The 18,367-nt window shown below is 31.7% G+C and overlaps 1 pseudogene; it reads left to right on the top strand.

The window, feature by feature from the left end:
• Positions 1-18,367, top strand: part of LOC149551862 (putative beta-1,3-galactosyltransferase 8) — a 61,311-nt pseudogene that overhangs the window by 818 nt on the left and 42,126 nt on the right.

Below are 18,367 nucleotides of genomic sequence, written 5' to 3'. Positions count from 1 at the left end.
TAATATCTGTATATCTAACTTAAGATTTTTTTTAAAGTACATTTAATTTCTTCACGTCTTTAATCCCTTTTAGAACTTGATTTCTAGTGAGAATAATCACTTTTCAAAACCTCTCAAGGTATAAATTTCTAGAGGTGACCATGTTGCTACATTGTCAAGATATTTGAGCTTTTGATTGTAGCTATAAATTGCAAGATTAAAAGTTGTCATAATTTAAAAAGGTATTGTTGTGGTAGAGAGACAAACCATGGTTGCATAAATGCTATTGTATGACCATAAGTTAGAATACTTTTATATCAATTAAATTGACAAAGAACCTTAAAATTTATAGCATTGGTTATAATAGAGATGCCAAACAAATTGTTTGAAACGATGAAAAACAAAAACATTTTAAAATAGATTTAGTGTCACTTAGATTGAGTATATGATTATTACATAAGCCTTATTCAACAAATGATTGATGTTAAATTGTCAACTTAACATTTGTAATGATCAATAATATTTGTATGTGTGTTCACTATTTTGTCCTTTGTATATTGTCAATATATGGAGGCGTTCATGTCCCTTTTAAGAGGGCATAGAAATTACTTCTAAGTGAATTTTGATCCGCAAATGAAGGAAAAATCATGCTAAAACATAGTTTTACCATGTGCCAACATCTCACACGAGATTATCAAAACAAGAGTTACATATGACATGTTTCTATAACATATAAAAACATGTAAGAGGGACATGGTACATGAGAAACATGATTGGCGATTATCTCAAGTTTGGACATTTGAACATATTTGGATGGTTAGGTGTAGAGCGCTTATATTTAGGGTTCAACTATATGATAAGTTGTAAGAAAAAACCATAAAAATTGGTGAGAGGAACTCAAAATTAGGAGGGGCATTGGAACTTTTTGCCTTGATTTTGGTGGTATACCTCTTATGGTATCATAAAAATTGGTGAGAGGAACTTGAATTAGGAGGGCATTGGAACTTTTTGCATTGATTTTGGTGGTATACCTCTTATGGTATTGCAAATAGTTTTCTAGACCATTTATAGTTTCCATGTATACCATTTATATTATCCAATTGAAATACTAGTCTACATATTGTTGCTTAGCTATTGTAGCTTGTATGATTGTTTTTTCATTAATTGTGTGTTAGTGTCACTCTCATAAAGGCTTACTTTGTTAGTGTAACTCAGTCTACTTTATTGGATGATAAATTGGGCTACTTTGAAAGAAGGTTTCCTCCCAAAAAGGTGTTTTCTACATACAATTAATTATTTCATGGTTTATTTTCATGTGAATTATATGTAATAGTTTTTTACAAATATTTAAACATATTGAAAAACTTTATTAGTCTTTTTTAAACATTAGTGTAGGAAGTATTTTGATTTATCTTTTATCCTTTCATTTAGTACTTGAATATTAATTTAGATTCTAAATGTTGTGTAAACATATGTTTACTAATCTTTGTTTGAGAAGTACCTTGTATAGGGATGATTTGATATCATTGTAGAAAGATATGTGAATTGTCTTACATGAAAAAGTAACTCAACAAAAAGAGTTTAAATTTCATTAGGATTAGTATCATATAATTGTAATCACCCAAAATTGGTCTAGTAAACTATAAGCCCCATTTTAAGCATTTTAATCTCTATAATAGACCACATCTTATGCTTAATCAATTTTGCATATTTATCAATCATTTTTCTTTGATCAAATCATCTATTAATAATTTATTCAATTATATCCTATAGTTTGACCACCTTATCCTAAGTTTTATTTAATCAGAAGAACATGCTCCCTTTTAATTAAATAAAAATCCCCTTTATCTTGCGTGTGCACATAAAAGAAATTTCCTAGTTTTTTTTTTTCAGGATTCTTTACCTACACATTGAATGCACACTTTCCAAGGTAAGTGGAATCTCTTTTTGCCTCTTTAATACCCTCCACTCATTCTTTTGCCTCTTAAACATAGCCCTTGGGTTTTTCTCTTAAACTCCAACTATTCAAATCTCTTTAAAAGGAACCTCTCTCCTCACTCTCTCATAATCTTGGATTTTCATGCTATTGTTATGCTACCACTTTGATTCTTGATTTCTTGAGAACTCACTTTTCACTCATGCATTATTGCATACTAGTTTACTATTTCCTCTATTGCATTTAGAATAACTCACAAATCTTAATTAGGAGGATTTGTTATCTTGATCTTGTGAGATTAACTTACTTTCTTTGTACTTGCATCGTCATTTTAGCTTAATTTTGAATCTTCATCTTTGATAGCTTGCATTGTATTCTCATTTGAAGTTCTTGGATACTAGAATTCTTACTCTTACACCCTGAATCTTCCATTACATGGTACAACTTGCAAGGGTCTCCATCTTAAGGTTTATTTGAGAGGCATTATCATATCACTTAGAATCTTGCATGCCATGGATAGGGAGCTATAAATCGCCATTCAAGACTCTATTTCTCTTGCATATCTTAGATAGAAGGGTTTATATAAGTGTGCCCCATTTAGAGCACACAATAATATACTAGGATGAATAAATTAGCCCTAATTTTTTTCCTTAGACTATCCCATTTACAATTATTTATAATTGGAGGTTACTAGTGAATATATAAAATATTCCCTTACAATTGTAAAATTATGTTTCAAGAAGAGTTTTTGAAAAATATACCTAGAAACTATGCTAACATTGAGAATCTTTCAATGATAGCAAATGTAGGTAAATAAAATAGGAGAGGGGAAACAAAATATAACGAAACCACATAGAAGCTGACAAAACCTCTAAAGAAAATACTATTGCTTTGATAATGTTGTTCTAGACAATCCCGTGAGAATACCAAATACACATGATGAAAAAAAAAGTACCATGCAAAGTTGGAAAGCTTGGTGCATACTAGAAATGAGAACATCACTTTTAAAGTTGCAAAGTTGGCTACTTGAGATTTAGAAAAATAAATCTTTTCTATCTCCTTTTTAGTTTATCTAGAATATTTTTTCAATATATATGATTGTATGCATAACTATTGCTTCCAAAACAAAATTGTTAGAAGGTATTCCTATAATAATCATTGAAAATAAAAAATTTCTTGTGGACATCCCTGTATAGTTATCTTGCTTGAAAACTCTTAATTTAGAAGCTAGGGGCATCATAGAATTTCTAGAGTTCAAAGATGTTAGGGCTTTCCAAACTATATGTTTGACTTTTCTCATGATTATAGGCTCATGGATAAGTTATTTGCACATGCTTTTAGGGACAAAGCTTTACAATGGTATTTCTTATTACCCCCTTATTTTATTGATTCCTTTCAAACTCTTGTTAATGCTTCCATTCAACAATTGCAAAACAATATTGGTCCTCAAATTTCTTTGACTAATTTAATACACCATAAGAAGAATGTTAAAGAAAAATTTAGTTCAACTTTATTGGTAGATTTAAACACTTGCATTCTCAAATATCTTATCCTGTGCCTGATCATGATATTCACTATATTTTTATTTCTAGCTTACAAAAATACATTAGAGATAAGATTCTTCTTATTGAGTTTACTTCCTTTCACATCTTTGTGTTGTGCTTCACCATTATGAATTACAAGTGGCTAGCTTGAGAGCTCTACTCCAATAGCTCATGTTACTAATAAGAGTGATGTCATTGTTCATAAAAAAAGTATTTTGAGCCTAACAATGACATCAAAATTCACAAATCATCAACACAATTGATGATCAAGTGGCTACTCTATCCAAAGGTATGACTACTTTTTCCTCTGTGTCATCATAATCATAGATACACTCCTTTATTTGAAACTTCCTCCTATTCATCCTATTGACACTAGAAAACCAACATCTAAGTCATTTGATCACAATGATTTTTATCTACACCATCATCAATCTAGTCATGATAATCAAAAGTGTCATGCTTTGAAAATTTCTATCTAGTACCTTATTAATTCAAATGTTATATTTGTTGATGTCAAGGTTAATAGTATGAATAAATTTGTAGGACCTCGTAATCAAAATCTACAAATCTACAACAATCCTTTACCTTCACACTCAACAAATGTCATTAATAAACCTTCTCCTACTAGTATGAACATTATTTATGATGAAAAGGTAATCATGTAGATAATCATGTTGAGTCCCAACCTCAACCTCCAATTTTAACTTCACACAAACCTAAACCTACATATCCTATTAATTTTGATCATACTGATATGTTTAAAGCACCTAATGATACTCTCTATATTTCTACTAGGGTTTTCCATATCCCTTCTAGTGGTGTTCAGTTTTATCCTTCTTCCTCTATGAATGTTATCACTGAAGACCACCTTTTTATAAAATATTGCATTGAGATACTTTCTAGTTTTTGGATTCAAACTTGTAATGAATTTCTTTATCATCCCTACAACTCTATCAATCTTATTGTCACTCTTTCTAATAAGGTTGTTTGTGTTATAAAGTAATGTCCACTAACACAATTGAGCGGGGGGGGGTTTGAATTACTTGTGTGCTTAAATAACTTAAATGATTTTTTTTTGAAAATTTGTGTAAATCAAATTTTTTATAGATAAATTGCATTTTTGGAAAGTTCTAATAATTCCATAGGGTGTTACTTCTTTGTGTTTATAATTTAAAGGCAATAACATGAATCAAATACTTAATTTAGGAAAACTAGTATTTTTGGTAAAATGGTCCTCTAGGGTACAAAGTAAGATATATTCATGGAATTCTTGCATTTTTAGAAAGCTCTCTAATTTTTACTATAGGTCTCTTCTTTGCATTTTTATTTTTGGGGCTAAAATCATAGCATACAAATCCGATCTTGTTGACTAGGTCAAAAGCAAAAATAAAAAAAGAACATTTTTTGATTAGCTTGCACTTTTGCACATAGTTCAATGCATGATAAAATGAGTCAATTATGAGTTTTTATTTCATGTGAAATAAACTAATGCATTTTATTTTATTTGAGTCATTATATATTTTTCATTATTTTATACACTTGATTGAAGTTTGTGAAGGCAACTTGGAGGTCAGAGGAGCAAAAAATGGGAAAAAAATGGAAAGCATGAAATCAAGGTGCATATGTTCCAAACTTCTTATGTGAATTGTAGGTGGTGATCATTTTCCTCTTTTTTATCATCAAATCATTTCTTTATTATGGCTACCTTGTTTGTTCTATCTTCTCGACATTGAAAAAAGAGCTTAAAATTAATCATTCACATTAGGATTTTGGCTTAAAATGAACCCCTTTGTCTTTTAATCCTCAAGATTTTCTTATTTATATTTTCTCCTTACATCCTTGTTAAGCAAATTTTAAGGGAATATAAATAAGGGATCTTGCCCTTTATTTGTAGAGGGGCTACCTAGAGAAGTGATCACTCTAGGGGATGACCTCAACTCTTGTGTTTTGGAGGAGTATAAATTGTGGGGCTTGGATCTAAAGAAATGTTTCTTAGAAGTAGCAATATTATCAATCTTGGCTAAACCCTAAAGAAACTTATACCTTTGGAAAGTGAATGTGGAGATTGGGTTACCATTTTCTCCTAGCTATTTTACAGTATTCTCTTTTATCTATGGATTTGGGCCCCACATACCTTGTGTTTATCAAGGATGTCCCTTAGTTGAGCTTCTACATCCTAGTAGAAACTTGAATAGGTTGCCAGTGTGTTTGATGTGCTTGAATGTTTAAAACCTTTCCCACTTAAAATAAAAAGGGACACATCCATCAAAGTGAGCCTTCATAATCTTCCTTCTTACATGGTTGCATTATATGCTTTGTATTTCTTAATTCAAAAATCCCAAAAAAAATCATAAAACTTAAAAAATGCAAAAAAAAATTAAAAACTTCAAAATAAAAATAAAAATCAAAACATTTTCCTCCAAGTCAAAATGTCCAAAATAATCAACCATCACAATAGAAATTCAAATGAGTCTTTGGGTCAAACTTTCCAAAAGCAAAAATGTTGTCAACATATCTTTTTCAATCTTATCCTTAGCTCTTTTTGTCCTTTGTTCTTGTCACAACTATTGAAAATAATTGATCAATTGTATATTGTCCTTGATGTTATACAAAATGTCATATTATTTCTAGTTAGTGTATGTCGAGCTCACTTGGTTGATGAAGACAATTTCTTATGTCTACCAAGCATTCCAGAGTTTTCCAAGTTCAGAAGACAATGCCTACCGAGTTCACTCAAGTGACAGAGGGAAGATCACAAAAGTTGAGTGTTAACCGAGCTCACTAGGTTAATTAAGAAAAAGTTGGATGGAACTAGTGTTAACTGAGCTCACTTGGTTACCAAAGGAACTTTATGAAAATGCAATGTTAATCAAGCTCACTTGGTTACCATAGAAAAATCTATTTTGGTTAGTGTCTACCAAGCAGGGTCAGCTAACGAAGGACTTTCTTGTTTTGGCATATTGAGTTTAATAGATTTGTTTGTTGGTTCTAAGCCGACTAAGGAGATGAAAATTAACTATTCTAAGTTGTATTCAAGTTGTCTTGACAATGTGCAAGATATAAATATAAGGTCAAGTTGAGGATTGAATGTGTGCAAGTGAATAAAAGATTTGAACATGCTTAGAGGAAGTGAATTAGAAGGATAAGAAGAATATCCTTGTGGAGCTACAAAGATACATTCGATAAAAAAGGATCAAGTATACAAGCCAAAATATGAGATCTGTAATAAGCAATTTAGTTGCATTAGAAATCAGGTCATCTCATTATTACTTTCTAACATTATAGTAGTGATCTAAATCTCTTAATAGAGTTGGCTTAACAACTATTTGTAAATCCTCTAACAAGGTGACATTTCTAGATTGAAGTGTCTAAAGACCTCTAAGAATGCCACTCCTAACCGGATGATTAAATCCTTTAACAGGGTCACACCTAACAATGTGTTTTGTAACCTTTAGTAGGGTTGGCTCCTAATAGGCCTGTATGCTTTTCGAGTAAAAACAAAATATAGTTTAATTAGAGTTTATGTTTTAATTTGTATTCGCATCTAAGGGATCTAGGATTTATTTTTTGGTAATTGATTCACCCTCCCTCTCACTTATCCTCTTATATTTCCAACAATTGGTTTTAGAGCTTTTGGTGTTTGTAGAGAAAGGTTTCAAGGACCTAAGCTAAAGATCAAGATGTCTTACAGAAGGGAGATCCCAAAACTAATTAGAGATAACTTCAAGGCATGGCAAGAACTCATGAGGCTACACTTGGAAACCATTGAAGATTCAGGGCCAAAGTATCTAGATGCCAAATACAAGGCTCCTATTGGAACTATGACTATTGAAGAAATTGTAGAGAAGAAGAGTCATAATATCATGATGATTGATATTGCTTTATCTCTCAACTATGCCAAATTTGATGAGGTCAAAGATTGTGGAACTACTCATGAAATGTGGATCAAGCTAAAAGCCATCTATGGAGGAGATGACAATGTAAAGAGAGCCAAAGCAGAAAATCTTAGAGGACAATTTGATCAGATGAAAATGAGAGGATGAAAACATTGCAAAATATGTTGAAAGAATCAAAGCCAGTGTTAGTGCTATCAAAGCCATTGGAGGAACAATTGAAGATGTAATAGTGGTAAGAAAGGTAATCAGAACCCTTCTTCCTATCTATGCAATTAGAGTGTCTTCTATTCAAGAGATGAGATGTGACCCAAATAACAATATAACTTTGGATGCTCTAGTTGGAAGATTGACTACATTTGAACTAGATAACTATGATAATTATACTCCTAGTTCTAGCAATCTTGAGTCTGCATTTGAAGCTAAGTTATCACTCAAGAAGAAAGCTAGAAGTTCTAAAAGAAAACAATTTGAAAGTGAAGAGGAAGAAAGTTTTGAAAATGATCTTGAAGCCATTGAAGCATTGCTTGCAAGAAGGTATCCCAAAAGAAAAGGAAAGTACATAGGTAAAATCCCTCTAATCTATTTCTCTTGCGAAGAAGTTGGACACATTGTTGCAAGATGCCCAAATAGAGAAGACAAAGATGAAAAGAAGCACAACAAGTACAAAGGAACAAAGGATTTCAAGAACTTCAAGGACTACAAGGACAAGGGTAAGAATCATGTTTTATGGAAAAAGATTTAGATAGTAGTGAAGATGATGAAATGGTTTATATTGCTATAAAAAATGAATCTAATGATGAAGGAGATAAAATAACAATTATCTCTCATGTTAGCAAAAATGATACATGGATTATTTATTGTGGTTGTTCACATCATATGACTAGTGAAAAAATTATTTTTGAACATATGAAACATTATGATGGTAGAAGTGTGAGATTTGGAAACAATGAACCATGTTGCATAAAGGGAAAAGGTTGTATCTCACTAACCAATGAACTTAGATATGATAATGATTATTGGGTTTAAGGACTAAAGCATAATCTACTAAGTGTGGCATAGTTTAATAACATTGGATTCAAGGTAGAATTCATGAATGGGAAAGCCAAGCTGATAGATGGTAAAGGAAATTTGGTTGGGTTTGGAAAACAAATAAAAGGTAACCTATTCTACCTAGATCTCAGTAAAAGTTCATATCTTATGGCTCAAGTAGAAGAAAGATAATTATGGCATAAAAGAAAGTGTCATGTGAACTTTGACAATCTGGTCAAGATAAGCAAAAATAGAAGAGTAAGACGTATTCCTAGTTTGAGGAAACCTGATATGGGCCTATGCAAAAATTGTCAAATTGGTAAGATGGGAAAGGCAAGTTTCAAAAGCAAGGACTATCATTCTGAAGAAGTCTTGGAGCTAGTTCATACAAACTTATGTGGACCTATTGGAATAGAGAGTTGTAGTGAAGATAAGTATTTTATTCTATTTGTTGATGATTACTCTAGAATGATGACTATAATGTATCTGAAAGAAAAATTTGAAGCTTTTCAAAAATTTAAGTGGTATCTAGCAAGAGTAGATAAATAAAATGGAAATAAGTTGAAGTGTTTGAGATCAAACAGAGGTGGTGAATTCATTTCCAATATGTTCAATGAATTATGCATTGAAAGAGGAATTAAGAGACGAGTATCAGCTCCTAGTACACCTAAAAAAAATGGTATAGTTGAAAGAAGGCACATATCTATCATGGATTGTGCAAGAACCATGATGATAGAAAAGAATGTTGTGATCAAATACTAGAAGGAAGCAATCAATATTGTAGTGCATACCTTGAATAGAGCACATTTGAAGAAAGACTCAAATCAAACTCCTTATGCATTGTGGTATGGCTACAAACCTAATGTAAGTTACTTGAAAGTATTTGATAGCAAATATTATGTCTTGAAGGAATCTACATAAGATAAATTTGATATCAAGGTGATGAAGGCATATTCCTAGGATACTCCTGTAGAAGTAAAGCATATAAGTGTTTGAATCTAACTACTCGTAAAATCATAGAAAGTGTATATGTGAGAATTGATGAGTTTGCAGAAAAGAGTGAAGAAGAAAGTAGTAAAGAACCTAAGAACTATAAAATATTTTTGTATTATGAACTTGATACATTGCCAAATCTGATTGGAAGATAGGAAGCTTCACCTCCTTAGTCCCCAAAATCTCCAAAAGCTACCGAGTTGCAACCAGTTAACTCGTCTCACAGTCTGAAGGACTCATGTCGTAGTTGGAAGCTACCAAGCTGTTGCCAAAGAAAATTGAGTATGATGGTCCTCAGTCATAGATAGTGGGACCCAAACTTGAAGATCATGCTGAACTATGTGAAACAAATTCCAAATCCAAAGTACCTATATTAGCAAGATATGTCAAAAGGCACCATGCACCTAATCATATCATTGGACACAAGTTAGATGGAACAATGACAAGAAACAAATTGAAAGGTACATGTTTGATTGTTGAATTTAAACATAGAAATGTTAGAGATGCTTTAGATAATGAAAGTTGGATTGAAGCAATGAATGAAGAAATAGAACACATAGAAAGGAATAAGACCTGGACTCTTGCTCCTAGACCCAAGGATAAAAATGTGATTGGTACAAAGTGGGTTTTCAGGAATAAGCTGAATGAAGATGGAAAAGTTTTAAGAAACAAGACAAGGTTAGTTTGTAAAGGTTATTCCTAAGAAGAAGGTATTGACTATGACAAACTTTTGCTCTTGTTACAAGATTAGAAGGTGTTAGGAATTTACTAGCATATGCAACACATAAAGGTTTCAAAGTTTATCAAATCGATGTGAAATTTGCATTCTTGAAAAGGAAGTTTACATAGAACAACTTGAAGGTTTTGTGGATCCTAGCAAAAAGGATATGGTCTATAAATTGCATAAAACATTGTATGGTCTCAAGAAAGCTCCCAAAGCTTGGTATGAAAGACTTCATAACTACTTGATAAAGATTGGTTTTCAAAGAGAAAATGATAACAACAACCTGTACATCAAAGGACCAGACAAGAAAATTGTATTGGAAAAAATCTTTGTGAATGACACATTGTTTACTAGAAATGATGAATTGTGCAAAGCATTTTTAGAAGAGATGAGTACAAAATTTGAGATGTCATTGTTTTGAGAGATAAAATTCTTTGTTAGGTTGCAGATGCAATAGAAGAAAAATGATATGTACATTACTAAGTCTAAATATATCAAGGAGATACTAAATAAATTTGGAATGGAAGATTCAAGACCTGTTGGAACACCTATGTCTATTGGGCATAAGCTTTCCAAAAATGATGATTCCAAGGAGGTAGATCAGACCACATATAGATCAATGATTGGCAAATTGAAATATGTAGTACACACAAGGCTTGATATTGCAATGGCAGTTGATATAGTGGAAAGATTCTCAGTAAATCATAAAGAAAATCATATGATGGCAATCAAGAGAATCATGAGGTATCTAAAGGGTACTGAAGATCATGGCTTATGGTACAAGAAAGGAGGAAACTTAGAGTTATAATACTTCACCAATGCTGATTGGGCAGGAAGAATTGATGAAAGAAAGAGCACCAGTGGTGGCCATTCTTTCTTGGTAAAAGGATAGTGTCTTGGATAAGAAAAAAAAAAATTTGTATCTCTCAATCCATAATAGAGGCAAAATATGTGGTAACAATAGTTAATTGTTTTAATATTGTTTGGTTCAAGCAACTATTGGCAGGTATGAAGATAGAAATCAAAGATCTAGTGGTTATCTTCTGTGATAACACCAGTGCAATCAATATATCAAAGAATCCAGTGATGCATACCAAAACAAAGCACATTGCTCTAAAATATCATTTTCTAAGAGAATTGGTACAAGACAAGGAAGTAAGGTTGGAATATGTGAATACGAAAGAACAACTTGCAGACATATTCACCAAGCCATTACCTAATGATGTATTTTTGTATCTATGAGGTAAGCTAGGGGTTATTCCCCTATCCAAAGCTCACTAAATGATGTTTAGTGATGCATCAACCAAAGAATGTTGAAGATCAGTCAATTGATGTAGTATTGAAAATGACACATTGCATATGAATCAATACATAAGGTACACTAATATTCTCTGAATATTGTCTTTGGCACGAGATGTCAAAGAGGTAGAGTTTGTTGTTGTCATATAATAGAAAATTCTATAAAGAGGGAGAGTAGAAAGAAGATGAACTTGGTTTGATATTAAAAAGGGAGAATTTTCTATTAGAAGAAGATGTTGAAGATAGAGTTTTGCTAATAGAGTGAGAAACTGAAGACAAAGGGAGTTCACACTAACAGAAGGAGTTCTCATGGATGAAAATTACAATGAAACTATGGATATGTTCCTTACTTTATTCTTGCTCTAAAATTTCATTGCATTATGACATGTTGTGTTGCCATCAATGCCAAAGAGGGAGATTGCTAAACATAATTGTATATTGTATATTGGCTTTGATGTTACACACAATTTCATATCATTGCTAGTTAATGTATACTGAGCTCACTGGGGTGAGGAAGATAGCTTCCTATGTTTGCCAAGAATTCTAGAGTTTTCCAAGCTTAGAAGACAATATCTACCAAGTTCACTCAAGCGACAAAGGGAAGATCACAAAAAATTGAGTGTTATTCAAGCTCACTTAGTTAATAAAGCAAAATCTAGATGGAACTAGTGTTAACCAAGCTCACTCGGTTACCAAAGCAACTTTGTGGAAATGCAGTATTAGCCGAGCTTACTTGGTTAACACAGAAAAATCTATTTTGGTTAGTGTCTACTAAGCATGGTTGGCTAACGAAAGAATTTCTTGTTTTGACATATTGAGTTTAATAGATTGGTTTGTTGCTTCTAAGCTGACTAAGAAGATGAATATTAAGCATTCTAAGTTTTATTCAAGTAGACTTGACAATGTGTAAGATATATATAAGGTCAAGTTGAGGATTGAATGTGTGCAGGTGAATAGAAGATTTGAAGATTCTTAGAGGAAGAGAATTAGAAGTATCAGAAGAATATCCTTGTCGAGCTGCAAAGATACATTCTATCAGAAAGGATCAAGTATACAAGCCAGAATTGCGATATATAATGAGCTATTCAGTTGCATCAAAAATCAACTTATCTCATTTTTACTTTCTAACCATTATAGCAGTGATTTAAATCTCTTAAAAGAATTGGCTTATTTGTAAATCCTCTAACAAGGTGACATTTCTAGATTGAAGTTCCCAAAGACCTCTAACAAGGCCACTTCTAATAGGGTGATTAACTCCTCTAACAGGGTCACACCTAACAATGTGTTTTGTAACCTTTAGCAGGGTTGGCTCCTAATAGGGCTTACTTAAGAAGTGTGAAAATAATAACTAGTTACAATTGGTGGTTTTTCTCAAATTGGGTTTCCATGTTAAATCTTGGTGTCACTTATGTTCATGCTAGTTCTTTCATGTGTATACAACTAAGTTAAAGATTAATCACAATTAATTTCATTAAGATCAATATATTCAATTATTGCCAAGTTACAGTTGATTCTCAATGCTTGCCAAGTTGCAATATTTAATAGTGTAAATCGAGTGCTTGTATGTTTGTCGAGTAAAAACAAAATATAGTTTAATTAGAGTTTATGTTTTAATATGTATTGGAATCTAAGGGATCTGGGATTTATTTTGTGGTAACTAATTCACCCCTCCCCTCTCAGTTACTCCTCTTATATTTCCAACAATAACGTGCTAGAATTGCCTTTTGTTGAAAAGTTAGCTTCAACTACTTGAATCCAAACGTTGGCTAGTAGATTATGTACTTGTCCAACCGCTTTATCATCTCTTGTTATCTTTTATTTCTCATGAGTGTCATACATAGGGCTTCTACCCATGGCTTGGACATCTTGTGACAAGTTATCTATAATGCCTTTCTAGGGAATCCAAAAGAAATTAACCTAAAGTTTCACTAAGATTTTCAAACAATTTTTTAAAAGATTCTAACAACAAGAGATAATAAGAAAAAGCAATAACTCACCTACATACAGATAATCCATAAACATATTACATCTCTTAAGGGTTCTATGACGTTGAATCACATACATAAGTTTTATTAATACTAAATTTGATATGCAACAAATCCACATCACAAGATAACCACAAGTACGAATCCAATCAAATAATATACAATTACATAAGATGCCACTTGGCATAACCAAAATGCACAATAATCCACTATAAAAGTCACAGGGTATGAAAAGCTCAAGATATGAATCATGAGTGAAATACATCATGTCATAAGATCTCTAATAATCAAATATAGTACAATAAAATATAACTGTCCATCAAAAACACAAGATCACAATGAAAGAAATTAACTACACAAGTATATCCAACAATGACATCTAGTTGTCAGATCTCAATGGTATAGGAAATACTACCACCCGACCTCATGAAACCCATATGGCCCAATTCCACTGTGGTGAGGAGATAATCTCAAGTTCCAAATAGATAAAAATCCAAAGTCATAACCAACATCTAAGTCAAAGAAAACTTGATAGCAATCTATCTCAAAGGTACCAAGACATAGATGACATCTAAACCCACATGCAACAAAGACATGTAGGAAATCTATTATGTAAGTCGACAAGTATCATCACATTAGCAAACTCTAAGATTACCTTGGTAGCCTTTCTAGACTTTGGCCCCCTAGTGTCTCTATGCGACATCAATGTCCTTTTGTATAGACAAGGCATACAAATGAGGCAAGCTCACAACCAAGCATCCTCTCTAATCCCATCCTAGCATGTACTAGCACTTGAGGCATGGGCGAGGAAAAACTACTAACTCTTTTTAATTCATTTTAAACTCTATTAATGAAATGTTATCACTTATTAAAACAATCTACAATGGATTACCCAAGCATCCTCTTTAGGGATCTAACATCCATTGTAAGCCACTTCCCAATACACATAAAGACAACCTACCCTAAGCTCAAAATAAAAGAAAGTCTCATGAGATCATAATATAACACATTAGTTCTTATATGAGCAATTGGAAAGCACCAAAAGATAGCTGATTGAAACTGATAGATATCACCAATAAAATCACCATATAATCATTGATATATAACTCAAAGATCACATCACAAAATCATGACATCACAAAAATATCATAAAATAATAACTTCCAGGCCTTTGGTAAAGATCCAAAACTAGTCAACGCACTAAGTCAACTCCAAAGCCAACACAAAGTAAAACATACATCACAACAAGTGTAGTTTCATAATTTGTTTGGTTTTGAAAACATAATATTTTGATTTAAAATAGGGTTCAAGTTCTCATTTTCAAGTGTCAAATTTGCTAAGGTTTTCAAGTCCACAAGAATCTCAAATGAGTCAACAAATTTCTTAAAATCATCTAAATATAAAAACCCTTTTTTTCTTTTATATAAAAATGAACTACCTTTTTTATTAAATCTAACTTCATTAAAATTCTTCAATTTAAAAAAAAAAAAAATTTGGATTATAATATATCTTAATGATAACTACAAAACTAAATTCTTTTAATAAATATTATTAAAAAAAAAAATAATAATAATTAAATACTACTAATAATAAAAGTATTAATAAAAAAATATTAAATTATTTATTAATAAAAATAACTATTAAATTAACAATATAATAATTAATAATATTATTACATACTAAATAAACTAATTTAATTAAAACTATATATTAAAAACTTTATTAGATATAAAAAAAATAATAATATAAAAAAATCACATGCTACATTGTTTAGAGGTCGATGGCCTTTGTTGTGTAAAATAGCTCCGGCTGCTTAGGTAGCCTTAGCTGCTGTAGAAACTACGATTGCTATTAGTAGTCTTGGCTACCTTCATAGCCAATTTACAAAGCAACATGGGGGGACAAGGGAGGTTATGGCCCCCAATCTCCCTCTTTTTTTAATATATATTTTTAATAAAAACTAAGACATACCCCCCCTCCCAATTCGTACACAAATTTGATTTCTAGGTAAAAAAAGAAATCTCAGTTTTGTCATAAAAATCATCATAGTAAATAATTATTGTCGTAATTATATATATATTACAAATCTATCAGTATAGATCTAAGAGGAAAAATATACACAATCAAATTTGATAAATTAAAGTACTAGTATTCTTTTCCAAAACCTATCCCAAATCCAATCAATCCAATTACAAATCACCAAATTTCTCAAAGAAGGGTTTCCATTCTTAAATTTGTTCATAGATGTTTTCAAAGAACAATAAATTTTTACACAAGGGCTTCAACTCGAATTAAATTTTGAAACACAGATCCATACGAACATAGAGAAGACAAAGAGGTTTCAAAGAGGAAATTATTGCACAAAACTCAACAAGATCCTACCTCGATCTAATGCTAACCATTCAGATGCTTAGAGCTCGCAAGAAAATGTCGTCTTTTAAAAAATCCTCTTTCTCAAAAATTTATTCCTCCAAACCTGTGTGGAGAAATGAGCTCTCATTTCTTAATAAAGAGCCTTCTCCCTTTAGAGTTTCGATTTTACAATCACGCGAACCCTTTTCTTTATTATTTTATTTTATTTAAATTTAAATTTAACTTTATTAAATTTATTCTCTCTCTCTCTCTCTCTCACACACACACACACACACACACACACACACACACACACACACACACACACACACACACACACACACACACACACACACACACATTAAATCACAAGACATCTTTAATAATATATTTATTAATTTAATTGATAATAATATTTAGAGTTTATTATTAAAATGAACCTCCTAAATAAATTATTATTAAATTAAATAAATATAATTATGCTAAAATTAGAACTTTAATTAAATCTTTTAAATTTAATTCTTTTAATTAAATAATTTCTTAATTAATTAAATACAATTAAAAATTGAGTTTTCTTTATAATTTTTTTTGTTAAATTAAATCATTTAATAATCTTTTTATTTGATTTAATTATAACAAAAAATCACAACAAACCCACAATCTAAATCCAAAAACTAATAATAAAAAAGAGTACTAAATAAAACTCAAGGGCCAAAAGCACAAATTCATGTCACTTAACGAATTTGGAAGGGTAGTTAATTGAAATACTTGTCCTACTTTCTAGGACAATTGGCTTAGTGTTAGGATTTGGAGTCAAGCACTATTTCTACTCTTTACCATTGAGATAATGTGATATGACATGCTCATCCTGGCAATTCAGGGAAGTTGATGCTCAGTACTTGCAATCTGCATAAAATCTGAGCATGTACATATACATACAAATTTAAACTAAACATGCAATGGTGGGGAGTGATGCATCATGTAGATCTCAACTAGCAGGTGACTATGACTCCCTTCCTCAACCACATTAGAAATGTCAAACATGAAGTAACCATGGAAACTGTGTATAAATCATCCATCTATGAATCATCATGAGATAAGTGAAATCACTATATGAATATATATGTATTATCATTTAAATAATAATCAGGAACACTTGAAATAACTAAGTATGAAATAACATCCAAATCAAATCAAATAACCAAGTACTACTAATCATAAAGCATAACCATAAGATTGGATGAAAAGAATTTGGCAATACAAGATGAAAAGTAAACTAGGGGTAGGAATTACATTATCATTTCTATCCTTTCATGCCTTCTCACTTAGGACAAGTGGGCACTTTGATTACCTTGTTTGGAAATCAAGGACACTGTGGTTTTCCTATCAACTTCTTCTATTCTCCTTTATGCTTGATTTTTCATCCAAAGCTATGAACTTCAAATCTTTTCCTTCTACACTTTAACCAAGTCCTAATGATATTAAACTCCTTGATAAACTTAAGCAATTTCAATACCTATATTCTCAATACAGAAAACTAGAAGAGATCGATGATCTTGATTGCCTTATTCTCACTAAGGGCATCATGGTTATGCAGTCTAACCTTGTAAAATAGATAAAACAAAGAATTGCATCATCACATGAGTTTTCCTAAAGTCCTCTATATGCACACAAGTCATCTTTCTCAAGATCACATTCATCCTCTTCTTCTAGGTCTACGTGCTCTATCTCATTAAAACATCATCCATTTTCTTCCTTTAGGCTTGAACACTCCATGTCTATAGAAAAGCCAAGATATCATATGTGTGTGTGTATGTGTGTGTGTGTGTGTGTGGAGAGAGAGAGAGAGAGAGAGAGAGAGAGAGAGAGAGAGAGAGAGAGAGAGAGATACCTCCTTTGATGAGTCTATGTCCCAATTTCATGATGGACCTTTCTTTAACCAAGATGAGGATGAACAACAAGAAGGGTCTAGTAATACTTTTGAGAGGACTTTTACTCATTTGGAAGATTCTTTTGACATAATTTTGCAAAGGCTTCTTGACAAAAACCTCATTCATTACCTAAACCACTATTTTTCGTTTTAAGATCCTGAGAGTTCCTAGTAAGTCCATATAGGAATATTTTATATTGTTGGAATTGGCAAGAGATGGAATTTCTGATACTAGAGTTTCTTTTTGCATAGGTGGTCACTAATGCACGCTACAAGGGGTTTTATATTTTCAATGGGATGTTTAGTTGCAAGCAATGATTCATCAATGTAGTTATAGAATTCAATTGGGATACATTTGATATGCTTTGTTGGCTTAGTTTGTTTGAAATTTGATGCATAATGATGTATTTTGCCTCTAGTATTTCACAAATTGCTTTCTTTTTGATGGAACTTCTCAAAGATTTTTGTCTTTTCCAATCAGTTATAATTTCCATCAAATATCTACGATACTTTATGCTTTTGGGAGGCAAAATGATTAAGGATTTGATTCACCAACTGCAGAGAGATTAGGAAGATATTTTGCATCTACAGATGGAGGTTTTCCAAGTGGACACATGTCAGACACATAACAGATCCAGGAATTCATCCTCTTCTATATCTTTCTTTTTCTCATTCTTTGTAGGGGTTCTAGTTATGTAGA

Source organism: Cupressus sempervirens, chromosome 6 (genome assembly GCF_028749045.1).
Source record: "Cupressus sempervirens isolate cs-2001-9-10 chromosome 6, ASM2874904v1, whole genome shotgun sequence".
Lineage (NCBI taxonomy): Eukaryota > Viridiplantae > Streptophyta > Pinopsida > Cupressales > Cupressaceae > Cupressus > Cupressus sempervirens.
This window is presented reverse-complemented; position numbering and strand designations above follow the sequence as displayed.